General features: G+C 38.9%; 1 protein-coding gene across 4 annotated transcripts in view; it reads left to right on the top strand.

Annotated features, from left to right (window-relative positions):
- The window catches only part of CSRNP3 (cysteine and serine rich nuclear protein 3), a 111,818-nt gene that overhangs the window by 5,220 nt on the left and 89,403 nt on the right, over positions 1-17,195 (top strand). Inside the window, exon 1 of one of the 4 annotated variants that reach the window (XM_055811621.1) lies at positions 13,214-13,234. The exons of the other annotated variants lie outside the window; for them this stretch is intronic. The gene's annotated coding sequence lies outside the window, so the exon portion shown is untranslated. Of the gene's footprint in view, positions 1-13,213; positions 13,235-17,195 lie in introns of those variants that run through there. 4 annotated transcript variants of the gene reach the window in all.

Genomic DNA, 17,195 nt, shown 5'->3' with positions numbered 1-17,195 from the left:
GAATAGTGTATCTAAGACAAATATTTTTATATCTGAAAGGGTGTTTAGAGATGCATTAAAACAAATTTGGAAAGTAAAGTCTGCTGCCAGTGGCCTGCTGGTCTTCATGTGATTTGGGCTGTGAGACCTCTGTCTTCCCGTGCTGCTGTTCACCACACACACGTAGGATTATTATGGAATCATGAAAATGGAAAAATGCTGCATTGAACTCTGCATCTGAAGCTACTTATCCAAAGACATGTAGTTCTGCTGTAGAAGTACTGTACTGGAGTAGGGCAATCTAGTATTTAGGTAATAACTTCATCCAAATGCCAGTTTGTAAAAGATTTTTCTGTCACTAGTGTATGTCGTAGCTGTGACAAAATAACTTGCATATACATGAGAGAGAAATCGAGCTTAATGCCCATACCCAGGCATGAATACCCTGGATGCATATCAGTTTTTTCAAGTGAAGCTAGAAGTTCTGAAATGACTAATTTACTTTTTTTCTCCTCTTCCCCCCCACTCCCAATGGCCTTCTAGGAGATAGTTTGAACATGGTGGGTGCATGGTAGGTAGTCCCTTATCATGAAGAACAACTTTCAAGTCAATTCAGTGCTAATGTTGAAAAAAAAGCGTATAGCCTGCAGTTGTATATATTCAGAATGATGTATGTGATTCTGGATCGTTCTTATATTTGTGAATTCAAGGAAACAAAGGTATGAAACCTGGAATTTTTAGCATATGTCTGCAAAGATTTGTGGGGACTGATAGCACCTGGCAGTGTATTGCATACCACCTCCCTCCCCGCCTCCCAACGCAACCTCAACCCATTTATTAGAGCTTGAAGGTTTATTTTGATATTTTTCTGGCTTTGCTTGTAATACTAGGCAGTACAGGTTTTCATGGAACAATTTGTCCAGTGCTCCTTGAGAATTCAGGAGAAAAGGTAGTTGCTGGCTTGGGCTTCATGTTTGAGAAATGTGCAAAGTTTAGGAGAAAGGGATCACTTAAACGCAATTAAAGAATGCAAAGAGTTGTGAGTTGCAATGTCAGATATTTTCCATAGTATAAGGAGAGGATGTGAGGCTGGTGATGCTGCGTAAAACTGGATGAATATGTCAAACAGCTTCTGCATTTCTGTTGAGACACATTGAGTTGTTGAGGCTGTTAAGGACTGACATTGCGATGACATAATCGCTGACCCCATATTATTCTGTTATAAATCCTCTGGTTGCAGTCTCCACTGTTCCTCAGCATGTGTGGTTCACACTTAAGGGCTTTGCCGATAAGCTCCATCACCATTTCCTACATAATGGAAACCAAACAGTAGTGCTGTGTGTGGGCCAGCTGACTCCCTGAGTGGAGATGGAGGCTGGAGAATACACCTCATCCCTAAGAACTTGTTTGTCTGGTTGGTGTCATTGGCATACTGTGCACTCATTGCTAGGCTGTCGTTACGGATCAAAATTAAATGAGGTAGTGACTCATTTACAGGGACATACACCGTTTTTGAACAGGTCAGATGCTGCATACTGTACGTGTGTTCTTATGCTCGTGTACAAGAAATACTGCGCATCCTAATGTTTCCCTATTAGAAGAAGGGAAACATAGTCCATATGTGAAACATCTTATCTTATAACTTATGTATATAGTGGTAGCACTTGTCCTGCGTGGGCAATGGAAAAATAAGCAAAAAGATTTCTTAACTGCAAGTATTCACTAGGTGTCAGTGCATGATCACACTGAACTGATGTTCTCACAGTTCTTTGATGATTGTGGTGTCTCCCTTTTGTACAGGGATTTTTAAAGAAAATGCCTACTTCTGTCTCCAGCATGCAGCTTGGATTGAATTTAAAAATAACTAATGATTAGTAGTAATTAATTAAGTCTTGTTTTGGGGAGCAGCCTGATAAAAATGCTGATTCTAATAAAAACCAACATGTTTTGTGCTTAATGAAAGGTAATTTAAAGACTTAAAATGGCCAGTGTTGATCATTATCCAGCTTTCTTGTCAATATCTGCTATATTGCTAATCAAGCACTTGGTGATACTGCTGCTGATCCTGGGTGTGACTAAAATTCCTTTTAAGATGAGGCAAAATGACAGTTTTCATAGTGATACATGATCTGTAACACAAACACATTCACTTAATTATTTGCAAAAATATTATTTTCCTTGAGGGATGTAAAAGGTCAAGTCTGTAAATGTAGTTGAAGCAGAGGAAAACCTCAATGAATACAGCTAAAATTGCCTGGTTTCCTGTAAGGAAATCTTCTTGATCTCTTGCCGTATAATGTCACTAGAATGAAATATCCTGTTTATTGAAGTATCTCATATGACTTGCATCTCAGTATTATTTTTTTTTTATTATTATCTTTAAGCAGATTTAAGTTCATAATATTTAGCCTAGTTTTAGTGATATATGATTAGGGAATGTATCTTTTCAATCTCTATAGAGTGATCAGCATTCATCTAAAATTTTAGGTTTTGAGAAATGGGTATTTTCTGTCTTATATGTAAAAGTATTTGGTTAGAACTGTACATTAGTAGGTTAAAATAGCAAAAAATTGTCATTCAGCTGATAAATGCAAATATTTGAAATGGCTCCCTTGTGTCTTGCAGTTCATACTGACCTTTTCCTATTGTATTTTAACCATAGCACTTAGTGAATGGTAAAAATATTCACACATTTTGCCCTCTTATATCAAATCTATTTACGAGTGTGGCCTTTTTTAGCACTACTCCCTGGTACCCTAAGGGAAGCGTTAATACCTGTGGTAATAGGTAAGAGGAGTTAGTTTAGTTACAATTACACATTTTTTGACTTGAGCTTAACATGATATTGCTACCTATTCAGTATGTAGCAGAAATACCGATGTGATTGTTTGACGGCCGACCTTCAGCATTTTCCCTATTGTTGTAGCTGTATGAGGACTGTCTTTGGTGCCATCTTTGTTTAGTCATGCCACTTCACTGTCAGATAGAAACTATCTGATCATCAGACAAAGGCATATTTCTTCCACCCTGATGTCCCTCCGGTTACATCATGCAGTGACATTTAAGCACTGATCTTTCATCATGGGACGCAGCTACCTGCCTGACCAGATACTAAGACAAGTTCTGATTGAGCTTGTACAAGAACTCCATAAAAGATAAGGTAGGAAGACTGTAAAGATTAAAATAGACTGTTGTCTAACATACACCTCTCCCTTACACAGATATGTGGAATACTAACACATGCAAGAAGTTCTAAATAAAGGAGAGCTTGAGTGATTTCGCATTGCGTATGACTCTGTGTCTCTGAACATTGCATGAAAACCCATCCTCCAGCTTGAATTGCTCATTAATTTCAACAGATTATCTATTCAAAATGATGCAAAATAAAGCAGATTCTGTCACTGTCTTAAAAATTGTTCCTAACTGAGGCTTAATTATGTATAAGAAGTGCTGATTTTTGTTTTTAATGACGACTTCAGGATTCTTCCAGGACCTCTCTTCAGAAGTTGATCTGTCTGAAAAGAGCTCTCTCTGCCCAATGACAAAATTTTAATCTTCCCTTGTTTGACATGTCTTGAGAAATTTGTTTAAAATAATTCCTGGTGCTTGCTTTCTACTGTCCTGCTTTTCAGTGCCAACTGTGACATTCTGTTGGTATGGTTCCTTTGAAGTTCATGATTCTGCTAAGCATTTTCTTGCAGGCCTACTGAAGGTGATTAAAAAGGCATTTGCAACTCAGGAAATCAATTTGATGGATCTCTGCAGCTGCAACTTTTGGAGTAATACATACTGTGTTTTTAGCACAGAAAATGGAGCTTGTGTCTCTGCAAAATATGCAAAGAGAAATTCCATCATCCTGCATTTTGCTGGGGTTTCTGCCTTGCCGAAATGGACATACTAGCACAGTAGGATGTCTGAATTTCTGACCTTTAAAGTATAGGCAGCTGTGTGCACTGAGAATCCAAACCACTAAGCCCTCTTCTGTGGGTGGACTCTTAACGTAATAGGATTTTCTCTTTCACCAATGATAGACAGGTACTTGTTTATTATAGTTGACAGCACTTCCTAAGAAGGTGAGAGACTTGGTTACTGTTCTTTCCTTAGCCTGAAATTGTTCAAATCCACACCTGAATCTTCCAGAAATGTACCATAATTGACAAGCTGTAAAATAATTTGGGGAAGATAGTGCTAAGCAAGGGTCTGTCGTTTCTTTAGGAGGATATTGGATGGAAAGGAGTATAACACTCTAACCTAACAGTGGGCCATTCAGTTGTGTGGAGGGATAGTTGGGCTTTCTTGTTCACAAGATTGTTTTGGAAATGGGGACTAGACCCCTGTTCTCTTCTAGAAATCTTTCGCAAGTCTGTATGTGAAGACACAGGTGGATTGTTTGCAGAGCACTGTTCTTTGGTGCAGCTGAGGTTCATGTCACTTGGGAAATGAGTACATTTTAATTTATCAGCAAAACTATGCACCAAAATCTTGAACTCCACCTCAGCTACAACAGAGCAAAAAGGTAAATAATGACCTTTCTTGTTGCAAGAAGCATGACAGATTAGCACATGCAGAATTTCTGAAAAGGCAACTGATCTCTCATATAATTTCTTTAGGGCTTTTTTCAGCTCTGCTGCTTACAAGCTTTATATTTGTTTACTTTTCATTCAATAGCTTAATTGAATGCTGTACTGATCATCTGGTAAGATTAAAGATCTTTACCCAGTGGCAATGTGATATATAAGTTCTTACGTTTGTTGCATGTATGATGGTGAATTTTACCTTAGAGAGACAATTATGGTTGTTTTTTTGTTTGTTTTTTTGTTTGTTTTAATGCCTACTAGAAAAAACATAAATGGTACAGGTGAAAAAATGGCTGCAAGAAAGCAGTAATAGTGAAAGGATGGTACGTACTGGTTAGTTATGTGTCCTTATGGACTGGATGTGATTTTCTTAGATGTTCTCTTTCTGTCTCTATTTTGGGGAGCTATGCATCAGCAGCACTGGGGAAAACCAGTGAGTGCTATCGATAACACCGGTGCATGTCCTTTCTTAAAAGTATGCATGGGGTAAAGGAGGAGCTCCTTCAATGACTTCTGGAATTAAATTTTGCACAAGTATATTTAAAAATGTAGTACTTGTATTGGTAGAAATGCAAAGCAGTGTTAGGGTTTTTTTAACCAGAAATTTGGTTACGAATCCAACCCCCCCCCCCCATGTTTTATGCTTGTATGATGTACTTGAGGACCAGATTCACCAGTTGGTCTCTTCTCTTTGATCGCTGGTTGGCACATGGATGTGCAGAAAATCAAAAATCTGGTGCAGAAGAAGGGTGACCCTCAGATATTAGTGTAGCCTCATGAGCTGTCTAGTAGTATACCTGATTGTGGGCAGTCCCCCAATATTAACTGTGCCTGAGTATAAGGCTGGTTTTAAGTGAATGCAACCAGTATGTGAGGCTGAGGACAGGGTAGCTGTAGAGTCATGCATGAAGCTGGGCTGGATGGAGAGAGCAGAAAGATGTAGGGAAAAACCGAAATAAGAGGTGCAGGACACTGCATGTGTTTGAAAACAGGATGGTAGCACACATGGCATAATTTATCAAATAAAAATTAAATTGATTTTTAATTTTGTTCCTTGAAAAATGAGAGATGCCCACAATGCTGACTTGGGGTCAGCATCAAATGTTTGGAGGGAATGAATGTTGGTATTAACCCTGTCCTTAACGTTTTTCACCTTTCCTGTCTGAATGAAATGTTTTTTACTAACTGCAGTATAACTACTTACGCTTAGTATATTTTGCTTCATACGTTTATGTCTTTGGACTTTTTATTATGTTGTAGTACTCTCTTCAATTAAGATTTATGAAAGAACTATTAAAGACTGTAAAAAAAGGAAAAATATTTATATCTGATTTAATAAACTTCCAAGAATATTTGAATACCCGCACATATGATCTCTCAGATAAAATTTCAAGTATTTTCTCTAAATGCAGGCTCAGTAACATCTGTGGGAATCAATTACCATGAGCATTCCATGTAAACCATGCTTGCTTTTGAATAGGAACTTTGATCCCATGACAGCAATACAGGTATTAAATGATGTTGAGTTCCTTCATCAAGAAAATCCTGTGTTCGTCACCCTAAAAGGGGGGGTGGGGGTAATATACATTATATTTTTCATGTATGGTCTTTGGTTTATTAAGGTAATAATTAATTACAATCTCCAGGCATCCTAGGACACATGGAGGCGTATTTTTTTCAGACATCTTTAGGCATAATTGCCAGCTAGGTCAGAACTGGATTGACTCAAAATCAGCTTAAAGGTTTCATCCAGTTGGTGCATTAGTAGTGGAAGAAGGAATATAAAAAGAAAAACCAAAACAAAAAACGAAACTCGCCTAACCTGCAAAACAAGCAGAAAGAAAAAGAACCCTTATTAATCCATCAGGTACTCGGTTGTGGTGACTAAGTAAAATCTCATAAGGCGCCTGTCATAGCAGTGAAAAGTGGTACTCCTCCCTGACCTAGCTGTCAGTCTGCGTCTGTGTTCCTTCCAAACGGGGTAGTACCTCATCTTTTCTTACCGTGCTGTGCCAGCATTATGCTCTCACTGAAGCAGATATGGCTGAAACCCAAGAATTTTTGTTACAGCTAATGAAAACTAGGTTAATAAACTTGTTCAGGTTTACTTAATTTTGCCTTTCAGTCGTGAAGTCTGGATTATGGTTCAAAAGAAACTTGTTTTTAAAGTCTGATGTTTTAGGCTTGTGGCTGTTATTTAGTTACAAAAGTCGATTCCTGATTTTGGGAAGAAATTACCTGACTTAGTTGTTGGTATGTAAATAATTGGAAATAATTTCCATGCTAGAAAGCTGCTTTATAAGATAGTCACAGATGAATTAATGAAAATCCATGTATACTCTTGTGCAGAAGTTCTTTGCTTGCCTTTTCTCTTGTCATTTATTATACCACTTTTGATTTCACTGAAGGCAGATGACACTACTTGAGTTGATTAAAGGAATATAAATGGAGGTTGGTAAGTGGGTGGGAGTCTGAAGAAGCTGAAATTTATGTAACTTGCATTTCTAAGAGGTGAAAATTAGTCTGCCTTGAATGTGTTTCTCAATTTTACCCTCGGATTTGTTTCCACCTGGCACTATTTTTGTGGAGGTTTCTGTTTGTGTTTTTGGTATTTGGTTTGTTTTGTTTTGTATTGTTACACAAGCTATGTTTGTTTGGTTTTTTAAGAGGAAAGGAAAGTTTGTTTCGGTTTTGCTTGGCTTTGTTTATCAAGGAGTAAAGAGGAAACTGACTATTGTCACAGAGGTGCTGCAGTACTGTTTTTCTTAAAGCTAGGGAAGGTACTAAATCACTCTGCTTTCAGCCTCACCACCCCCACCCCCAATCTTAGAATAGTTTTTAGAGCTCCTTGATAGATAAATCTTCCTAAAGTAAAATGTATTCAAGTGGCAGATCCACTGACCAGTATGGTCGATTTCTGGCAACCTTGTGTGCCATATAGAAAGGGCTTGGTTTGTTACTGTTCTGACTTGGAGCAAACACTCTTTGGCACAGCTGCTTCAGAGACAGCAGAGTCTTCTAAGATCTATTAAAGAGTAAAATTGTATGAATGCTGTGGTAAAGTAATCCTATTCTTTTTTCCTGAAGCAGTTTTGATTTTCAAACTATAGGATGATGTGTTTTCGCTGTGCCTTGCCGTAATTATCCAGCTTCTTCTCCAGCCCGAACAGTCATCCCTTCAGGCTTCATTAAATGCAGTCAGTAGGGCATTGAAGCTGCTATAGCTTGTTGTATGGCTTCTGAATTTTAATACATTGCTATTTCTGGTTGTGTAGTTCTGGTTTTTTTCAGAGACTAATAGAAACTGTATCACGTGCATCCTAGTAGATAGCTTCTCGCCATTTAAACCTCAGACTACTGGAATTGCATGTGCCTTGAGAGATTTCTAAGGCTAGTAGGCGATGGCATCTGCCCACCACTTGTGAGAAAGAAACCTCAATTCTCCATTTGTATTCAGTCATAAATCACAAGTAATTTCCGTGCAATGGCAATAGCTTCCAATTAAGGAAACCTTAACCTGGATTTCATAATGAAACATCAGTGGGTTCCAGTTCTTTTGACCACACAGGATTTTTCCAGGCAGCAACCCTGAGTACACACCAGTAAGTCATACCTAATTCATTCATCACTTTCTTCTTTTTTCTTCTATCAGAGTTTACTCTGCCTGGGGACCGTGTTGGCACATTTCTTGATGGCATTGGGTGCTGAGTTGCTGCATGGTGGCTGTGAAACTCGGATAGTCCTGTTGCTGCCTTACCAGCTTTGTCCCTCCCACTTCAAGGATCTTCCCACAGACATATAGGATGCTGAAAAACAAATGTCTCTCCCCATTCAGGAGGTCTAGTAGATCTGATGTGTGGAATATGACGTAGCTTCCTGGGATCTTGCTAGCAGAACAGTGAATAAGATCCTTATTTCTAGGCCATGTGTGAGAAATTTGTTCTGACATCCTAATAACAGTCTGTCAGGAGAGTGATTATGCTTTAGGAGATCTGACCTCTTCCAACTTCAGTAAGTGAGGCGATGGCTCTTTTGTTCCTGAGCTGGACAGTAGCTTCTATTTTTCTTACGCAAATGCCTGATCCTGCAGTCAGTAGCCTGGGGAACAAACTGGTAAGTCTCACATGTCTGCTTGTAACTTTCAAGTAAATATCAAGTTCCACCTGTGTCTTCATTAAGCAATATGTTTGAGCTGATCTCACACTTGATGGAAGAAATCTACAGTAATTGGTTTCTAATGAAGGACTATTGTGATCAGCTATCACAAAGTTGCATAACCTGAGGATAGCTGCCGGGAGTCAGGTGCTGTATGAATGCCTGTGCCCATTATTGAGTGGAGATCAAGAGAGATGTTAATTACTGGAAATCAGACTTCTCTGAGATATGTAAATCTACAACTATCTTTTGCCCCCCAGCCATTGTTTCCCTTCCCTCCTGCTTGTGAAGATGTATGTTTCAGAAGAAGCTAGAGTGATGCATAAAGTGCTACCCAGTGTCCTAAATTCGAGAGTGGTTAGGAAATCAGCACATCTTATACAAGTCTGCAGAAAGAAAAAGTGGTCTAGTCTCTAAGTGAATTTACATGTGAAGCACAGGGAACTCTCATCCCCATCTCACTATATATATATTTTTTTTTTTTCTCTCTCCCAAAATGTGAAATAAAGGGCACTAACAGAAAATTGTATGCAGAACCTAATAAAACAAGGATCCTCTTTGATATCAAATGCTGTTGACAACAGGTTTTAGTATTGATTTAGTTTTAAAGAATTTTTACCTCCTCTATCTTTTAAGTAAGTAAATCCTTCATGGTTCTAGGAAGGAAATGGGTATGCACACCAAAGAAGCAAGTGTGGACCAGATGTGAGATAAAGGAGAGAGAGAGGCAAATAAGCTGACAGAACAGCTGAAAACATTTTTTTATTTAAAAGAAAAGTAAAAAAAAGAAAAGCATAAGGTCTACAGAGAAGGATAACTGGACTAGTGATTAAGCCTGCTGAGGGAGGGGAGTAGAACAATTAGCTCTGCTAAAGGAAGAGACTGAAAGCAGATATTGTAGGAAATACCATGTTTAGTTTTAGCAGCATATGTTATGAAATACAAGAGGTTTGTTTGAAGTTCTAATTATTTACTAAGCTGTTTCAGTTCATATTTACAATCAGGGTTGGCTAAAGTGTTAAGATAAACATGGCTTTTATTTGTTTTTTCCAGTATCTCTGAGTGTGGAAGTGTGTATGGTTTAATCATCATTTAAATAACTTGGTGTGAGTGTCATTTTGCTTGTCTCCTGTGGGTCTGTGCAGCACCTTTCAACTTTGTGTCCACCATAGTTTATCATCAACTCTGGAGTGGGAAGTAAAAATCTTGACTGATAAGCCTGGATGTTACTAAGCACTGTGAGTTGTGAGTGAAACCTGAACTGGGATCTGTGAATGGTTCCTAATGCACCAGAGCCAGGAACCGCCTCCAGCCCGGACGGCACAGCTATATAGATCGCGTCAAAGGACACTGGCAGCCTTGCAGTTTCTGATTTCAGCGTAGATTCTTCTAATTTACTCGGTCAGTACCATTATATAGTAAGGCAGAGCGGATTACTGAGATGTATTTTACATACACTTTCTAAATTTTTTTTTTTCTGAAGCTTTACTTCAGGAAGGAGATGATCCTGTAGCATATTATCTTTCCATAAAGGTGTTGCCAAAAATAGCTTCGTTCTCTGTAGTCAGAGAAAATGGAAGCAAATGTTTTAATAGCAACGGACATAGGCAAGGAAAGGAGAAGTAAAGAAAGTCCTTGCAACAGTCTGTTTCCCGAGGAAGTCTTCCTTTTGTCTGATATATAGCTCTGGAGAAAAAAATAAAACTTATGTAAGGAGTATTAAATATAGAGAAGTTAAGAAAAAAGGTGAAATAGCCGAATGAATACAAACATACAGACTAATCACTTGAGTCACAGCAGGGACTAAGTACAAACCTGGATTCTGAAAGGACCTGCTTTCCCTTTCTCCATCTCTGTGTATCTGTGGTTGATTAGTCCAGTAATAGCACTTTGGAGCTGGAAAGCACCACTGAGACTTTGCAGGAGCTGGCTCAGGAAAGGGACAGTTGGGCTCAGGTGTGCTGGGGAGCAGCCAGGGCGGCCGGCTGCTTGGCAGGGGTGGGGGGGCTGGAGGCACCTGGCGGCACTGAGGGGGCCAGGCCTGGCCATGGCTGCTGGGCTGGCGATGGCCTGGTGGGCTGCCCTGCAGTGGAGCAGCAGGTCTGGGTCAGGCTCAGCCGCAGCGGCGTGGTGGCACAGCTTGGGCAGGGGCTGAGGGCAAGAGGCTGCATTTAAAAGCAGTGTCCTGGCAAGGGGTGGGCAGGTCCCCAGTAGGGCCACCAGCTGTGCTGTCTGCACGTTGGCCTGGATCCCAGGCAGCCAGAGCCCCCCGCCCCCACAGGGAGCGCCCTCAGTGCCCTGGCATACCAGCAGAAGTGAATTTCATGTATTTAAAAAGCATTTATCAAACAGATGAGTGTACTTAATTTTTGAGGTGCAAATTGAAGCAAATTTCACACAGACTCTCTGATGTTCCATAGAATTCTGAGGAACACTGGCAAGCGTAGGTTACAGGGGCTGCACAGACCCTGCTCTGCTGGGCAGACATGTGTGTGCAGGGTTTGGGAACTGCAGGGGAAACATCAAGCCTACTTAATCATTTTTTGTAGCAAGGCTATTTGTGTTTTACTTTAGAAACACTGACTGTATTAGAACTGCTTCATTCTGGGACTATTTTAGAGGTGTTAGATTTTCTTTTGTTAGTAACCTTTCTTCATAGTAGATTTTGCAAGGCATTCCAATTTATTTGTTTGTACCGCCCATTTCTCTGTGACTAGTTATGGTAATAGTGCTTCAGGGCTGGAATACCGTTGCACCTTGCCATCTGTATCAAAAAGATTTTTTAAAAAGTCCAGTTACGACCCTACAATTCTGCGACACACTGCGTTTCCCTCAGCAGTCAGGCTGGTTGAGTGGTGAAGCCTTGGTGCTCAACTCTAGATTTCTTTCTGCAGATAAAAAAGTTTAAGTTGTCTTCCAGCCAGTCGCTTATCAGAGCAAAGTAACTGTTTAGGTCTTTGTCAGTGTTCCCCACAGTTCCTTCCCACTAAAGAAGATTGTATTGGTTGTCTGTATTTGAAACTTAAAAGTTATTTTAGTGTTTAATGCTTACAGGAATGGATTTCCATTTTTCTAGGCATCTAGGAAGAGGTTTTATGTTAAACTGAGGTAATTTGGTTAAAAAGGCACCCGCTTTACTTGTTAAGGCAGAATCTGAATGTTTTTTCTCAGGATCTGCTGGCAGTTTGTTGTGATAAGACTGACAGCTAACTTTTTCAGAAGCTAAAACAGCTATTACTTTATAGTGAAAGTATGCTAATTTGTATAGTCTTGCTGTGTTTAAAGATCAATAATTCAGTGAAGAGGATAGATGCTCTTATTTAAAGGAATTCACAGTTAATTTTATTGGAAGGCTATAGCTGAAGATTGAAATTTGTAAACACAAAAGGTGTCTGCCAGCTTCTGCTGCTTAACGTTTTCCTTTCAAGGGGAAATCCTGGAGTAAAAATGCTTTGTTGTGGCAGTAAATGTTACCTTAGTTGAGACTGAAGATTAATTCCTGATTTTGATTTTAGTTTTAATTAAACTATCATAAAATAAATCTGATGCTGTTGTCTTCAGCTGAGCTGATACCTGATTTAGAGGGATATATAGAAAATAAAAATTCCCTGATCTTGGAAAAAAAATTTTTCAACTAGATTTAAGGGGCTACAAATAGACTTCACAGTATATTTGGGGCACATGAAAACTTTTCACCCAGTCATTTTTTGCATTTGAATTCTTAATTAGGTAGAAGGTTTTGCGTGGACAAAGTTCACGCAGCACACTAGATTTTGGCTACTGTATTATAAATACAGTAAATTAAATGCACACATACCAGTTACACAGGTAGAGCTTTATATAGGTAGAACTTCATGAAAAAGTATCTCGTAACAATCCTCTTTCAGGTATTGTATAAATACTGCCTTGAACAGAAAGAAAATGTATTTAGTAGGAAATTACTGGCATCCATCTCTGAATTACTCAAATTTGCATTGAATTTCAGATTCTTGCTTTGTATAAAAGCACCACTGTTATTTTGATAATCACAAAATTTCCTGAATACACAGCAGCACTCTTCACTGAAGATCTGAATAGCTGAGTCGGTCTCAAAGGATGTATGCAGGCAATAACTGTGTTCCTGCAGCTGTTTGCTTGTGTTTTCCATACAAAAAGGAGCTGAAGGGGAGAACAGCTATTCACTAGTGGAGCTGGAGGTTATTAATGGAGAGGCATGTTTTTTTCTTGTCTCTAAATTTTGTCCCTACCTTTCAGTACAGAGCATCCTCACTGATTACTAAGTAGCTCATTAAAGTTGGATTTTAGATGTGCTTTTTTGTTTTGTTTTCTTGCTCTTTTCCCATTTTGCGAGCATGCAGATGGGGGTGGGGAGTGGGAAATAAGGGAGAGAGCATGTTCTAGAGGATGCCAGGATGACTTCAGTTATTGGATGACTGCTGTCTGATGGATGGAAAAAGGAGGAGTAAACCTTTCAGTCCGCACTGACAGAGCTGAAACACAGAAACCCGATTTACAGGTAAGGGTGAAAAAAATTCCTGTTCTGAATAGCTGTTCTTGATCCTTGCCACAATACTTTTTGGGTGTAAAAAAATGCATGTGCAAGCATCTTGTTTGTTCCTTAGTAGTGACTTTGAAGCAGCTTTTCAGGTTATTATTTCTCCTGCTTAGGAGGTTTCAACTGATGTGAGATCCATAGATAGGGAAATCATAAGCATGCCTGATGCTATCTGACAACTTTCTCATGTGACGTGTAGGCATTGGATCTCATTGATGGCTGAAGTTGTTCAGTAAGCTGTAGGAATAGAGGTCTTTTGTGTGATGGAAATACTGGCTGTTGAAAATACAGTATGTGCTACCAGCAGGAAAATAGTGGTGGAAGATCTGAAAGTGTTTTCTTTTGAGTTTGGATAGGAAAGGGGCTTACAAATGAACTGCTTCTAAAACTGTATGTGTCTTATTTAGTGTTGAACGTACAGTACGAATGGTATCTCAGAGCAACTCTTAGGGGTTTTGTGGATTTTTGCATTATTTTTAGGTTTGGAATGAATACAACTTAAAATTCAGTTATAAAATTACCTTTCTCATAAAGAAAAAGCATGATATATACAATTAAATTATGTGCATGTGGCAGATAGATCTTGTATACCTACAGCAGTTACATACCAGTTTTAATAAACTGTTGAATTAGCTCATATGAAACCTGTTCTGCTGATTTTATGTTAGCAGCAGCTGTTAATTCACAAACACTGAACATGACAAGTAGCAAATAACTTGGTACAGAAAATTGATTTGTTTATTAAGCTGCATTATTTGAGGATATAGGACTACAGGCAGAAGTCCAGGCCTCAATGAAAAAATCGGAGACTTTGATATTGGCCTTACTGGGGCAAGGATTTCAACATGCCCACTCTGTTGACTTATTTCTACATTGTAGGTGTAGAAAATAATCGTTATACTGCAGGACCCCGTTTTGCTGATTTGAAGCAGAAATATTCAATGAAATAAATGAATTGTAATTATCATTGGTTTGAGAGTATATAGTCATAAAATATAAAGTGAAAATGCTGGAATTTAGTTTTAATAATTTCAGCATGATCAGTAAATGCAAGTGTCCATTTTTGTTTTATTGACCAAGTGCATTCCCTTACAGCAGACCCAAAATTATTAAAAAGTGATGTTATTAAAGAAAAATTGGACCAAGTCAATAGAACTCTTGCTGAGTATTAAAAGGGACTGGAAGAAGCTTTCTCCTCTGTCCACTTATTTATACACTTTAGTAGCTGCAAGCATCTGGAGCGGTGTCCCTTTTTCTTGGCTGTTACTTCAGAGAATGGAGCCTGATACATTTGCTAAACAATCAATCAAAAAATCACTGACTTCGAACAAATGTCAACAGTCCACAAAATTATTCTAAACCACTGACAAACTGTATCTTTTTTATACTGGAATGTGAACACTGGTAAATAATACTGACTGAAAAATAGATGAGTTCATCCTAACATTTGTTATTTGTAGGGAATAGATACGTATCTGAAAGCATAAACACAACTGTTAAATTACAATCTCAAATCTATGTAATTCAATTGCTTCCCTCCCCCCCCCCCCCCCCCCCCCCCCCCCCCCCCCCGAGAAAACTGACTTAAAGCAGCTCCAGTAACAGAGAGGAGTTGATGAAAACAGAGATCTAGTTCCACATGTATTTAAATTATTCTGTCTCCTTGGAAACACTGCTGCTGCAGATGGATTTGGCTTTTGGCAGCTAAAAATATCTCCTGCTTAATAATGACAGCATAAAAGATACTGAATAAAACTACAGTGGTGTCATTAGTTTTAAAGTTCCCTAATGATTCGGGTATTCTACATGAAGTACCGATTTGCGTTTTCTGCCCAGAATTCCCTATCAGCTGTTGCCAGCACTCGCCAGCTTGGGGGAAATGAGACAAGCTCATTAGCCTTGGTTGGAGACCCTAATGAGAAGGGAGCATGTGGGTGGGAGGTAGGGTAGGCAGTTTGAAAGCAGGTAGAAAGTTGGAAAAAAGTTCATGGTGGGGGTGCAGGTATGTGTTGTCTAATACTTGAGGATAAAGCTTATTCTCAGGGAAGCCTGTGGTTGGAAGAGTATGCTTAAGCCCTGTGTTTGTAAGTGAACAATTTGTAAATAAAAGACTGCCTTTTTCTTTTATTTGTTGCAGAATCTATAGTGAATGCTTTATCAGTTGTATGTATAGGTAACTGAAATATCACACAATACATTTCAAGTCAAATACTAAATGACCTTAAACAAAAGCCAAAACCTAAATTACTAAAGAACTTGTTGTGAGAAATAGCGTTTATGTTACTTAGCGTTACTAAGACATTTCATCCTCTAAAGAATTAACTCTTTTCAATTAAGAAAGTGTAGCCACTACTTTTTTTATTCAGTGTTTTATTATTTATTCCCTCCATGTAGCACAACTTTTTTTTGTTGTTGTTGTTAGCTGGTATTCAGTATATACGGAAAAAAAAACCCCACTTCTGTTTTTTTGATCTCTCCTTCATTTCCATTGCATGGCTTCCTGCTTGTGCCTAGAAAACAGAACAAATGACAAACACTTTTTTCAGTGTGGCGTGGTGGGCTAAACATACCTCTTTCTTTATTCTTCTGTTTTGTTGGTGTGTATGTGAATTGTAGCATAGATCAAAATTGATGATTCATTTTCTATTATTGAACAAGGCATTTCTCCTGTTCTGCAGTGTCTTAAAGACAACATTTAAATATCATAAGATATTGTTACACATATAAAAAATTAATCCTCTGCAAATTAATACTAAAATCCATTTTTAGCTGACAACACAAGTGCCAAAGGTCATTTGAAGTAAAAGTTGAATACTTGGTTTTGATTAATTGAAATAAGAGGAAAGGATCTGGTATCTTCCATTCTGTAAGAGACTGTTAACATATTAATAAGGGAGATTATTAAATGGATTATAGAAACTTTTCTGAGGACAATAAAATTTAATCATAGCAGGCCGCCTTATTGAGAATAATTTATTTTGTTTTAAGATGAACAAACCCGGGTTGCTTTAATTTTAAGACCCTCTTGTAGTATGTAGTTTAAGATTTTGGGGAGGTTACAAGTAAGTCTAAACACTATTTGAGGAAGTTGTGGTGTGGTAAGTTGCTGGAAGTAGCAGCTATGTGTATTAAAGTGGTAGTCAAGTTGTGCCAGTTTGACACTTTTTGAATGCTTTGATTTCTGGATATAGAAGCAGAAGTTACCTGCTGAAAATAGCAATGAGAAAGTTTGTTGCACATGGCCTCTGTTAAACACTCCAGATTTCAGAGGAGAGAATGGCGAACCCTGGGTCAAAATGCAGAAATCATGGGGTGGTAAGAAGGGGAGAGCTGCTGAATTCATGCTCTCTCTGCTGGCTTTGATGGCAACGGTGAATGAGCTGCCAGGCTGTGTGTTAAATAGCATGCAACAGGGAGCCAAGTACCTTGTACTTGGGCTGTAGAGGTGTGAAGGCACCATTGGCATATACCAATCCTGACCATGCTGTACTTTGGCAGGAGCATACTGAGCTATACAAGATAACCTACCGTGTTGTGCAGTTCCTCTGCAGGCAGTACACAAGATTGATGTTCATGAAAGAACAGTGTGGAAGATCAGTACTGAAATAGTACAAAGGCACATCACAGTCTGGCAATTAGTACTGTTACTTGGGCTAATCTGGGCAAAATTTACGTTTCCAGCACTCTTAAGGTGACAGCATTTCCAGTCTTTACTACAGAGTGGGACACTGCTGCCATTCTTGTAGCTGGGAGCAGCATAATGCAAAGTCACCGTGCCAAAAACATGCTGAAAACACTACTGATGGTCTTGGAACCTCACTCCCGTTGCTGGGGAGGGGCTAGCCAAGCCAAATGTTGTCTGTCCTTTTGCAAAGAGGTGCAATAAAGATGTGGTGTTAGTATGCAGTCTCCTATATAGCGGACAGACC

Source organism: Falco peregrinus, chromosome 8, assembly GCF_023634155.1.
Source record: "Falco peregrinus isolate bFalPer1 chromosome 8, bFalPer1.pri, whole genome shotgun sequence".
Classification (NCBI taxonomy): Eukaryota; Metazoa; Chordata; class Aves; order Falconiformes; family Falconidae; genus Falco; species Falco peregrinus.
This window is presented reverse-complemented; position numbering and strand designations above follow the sequence as displayed.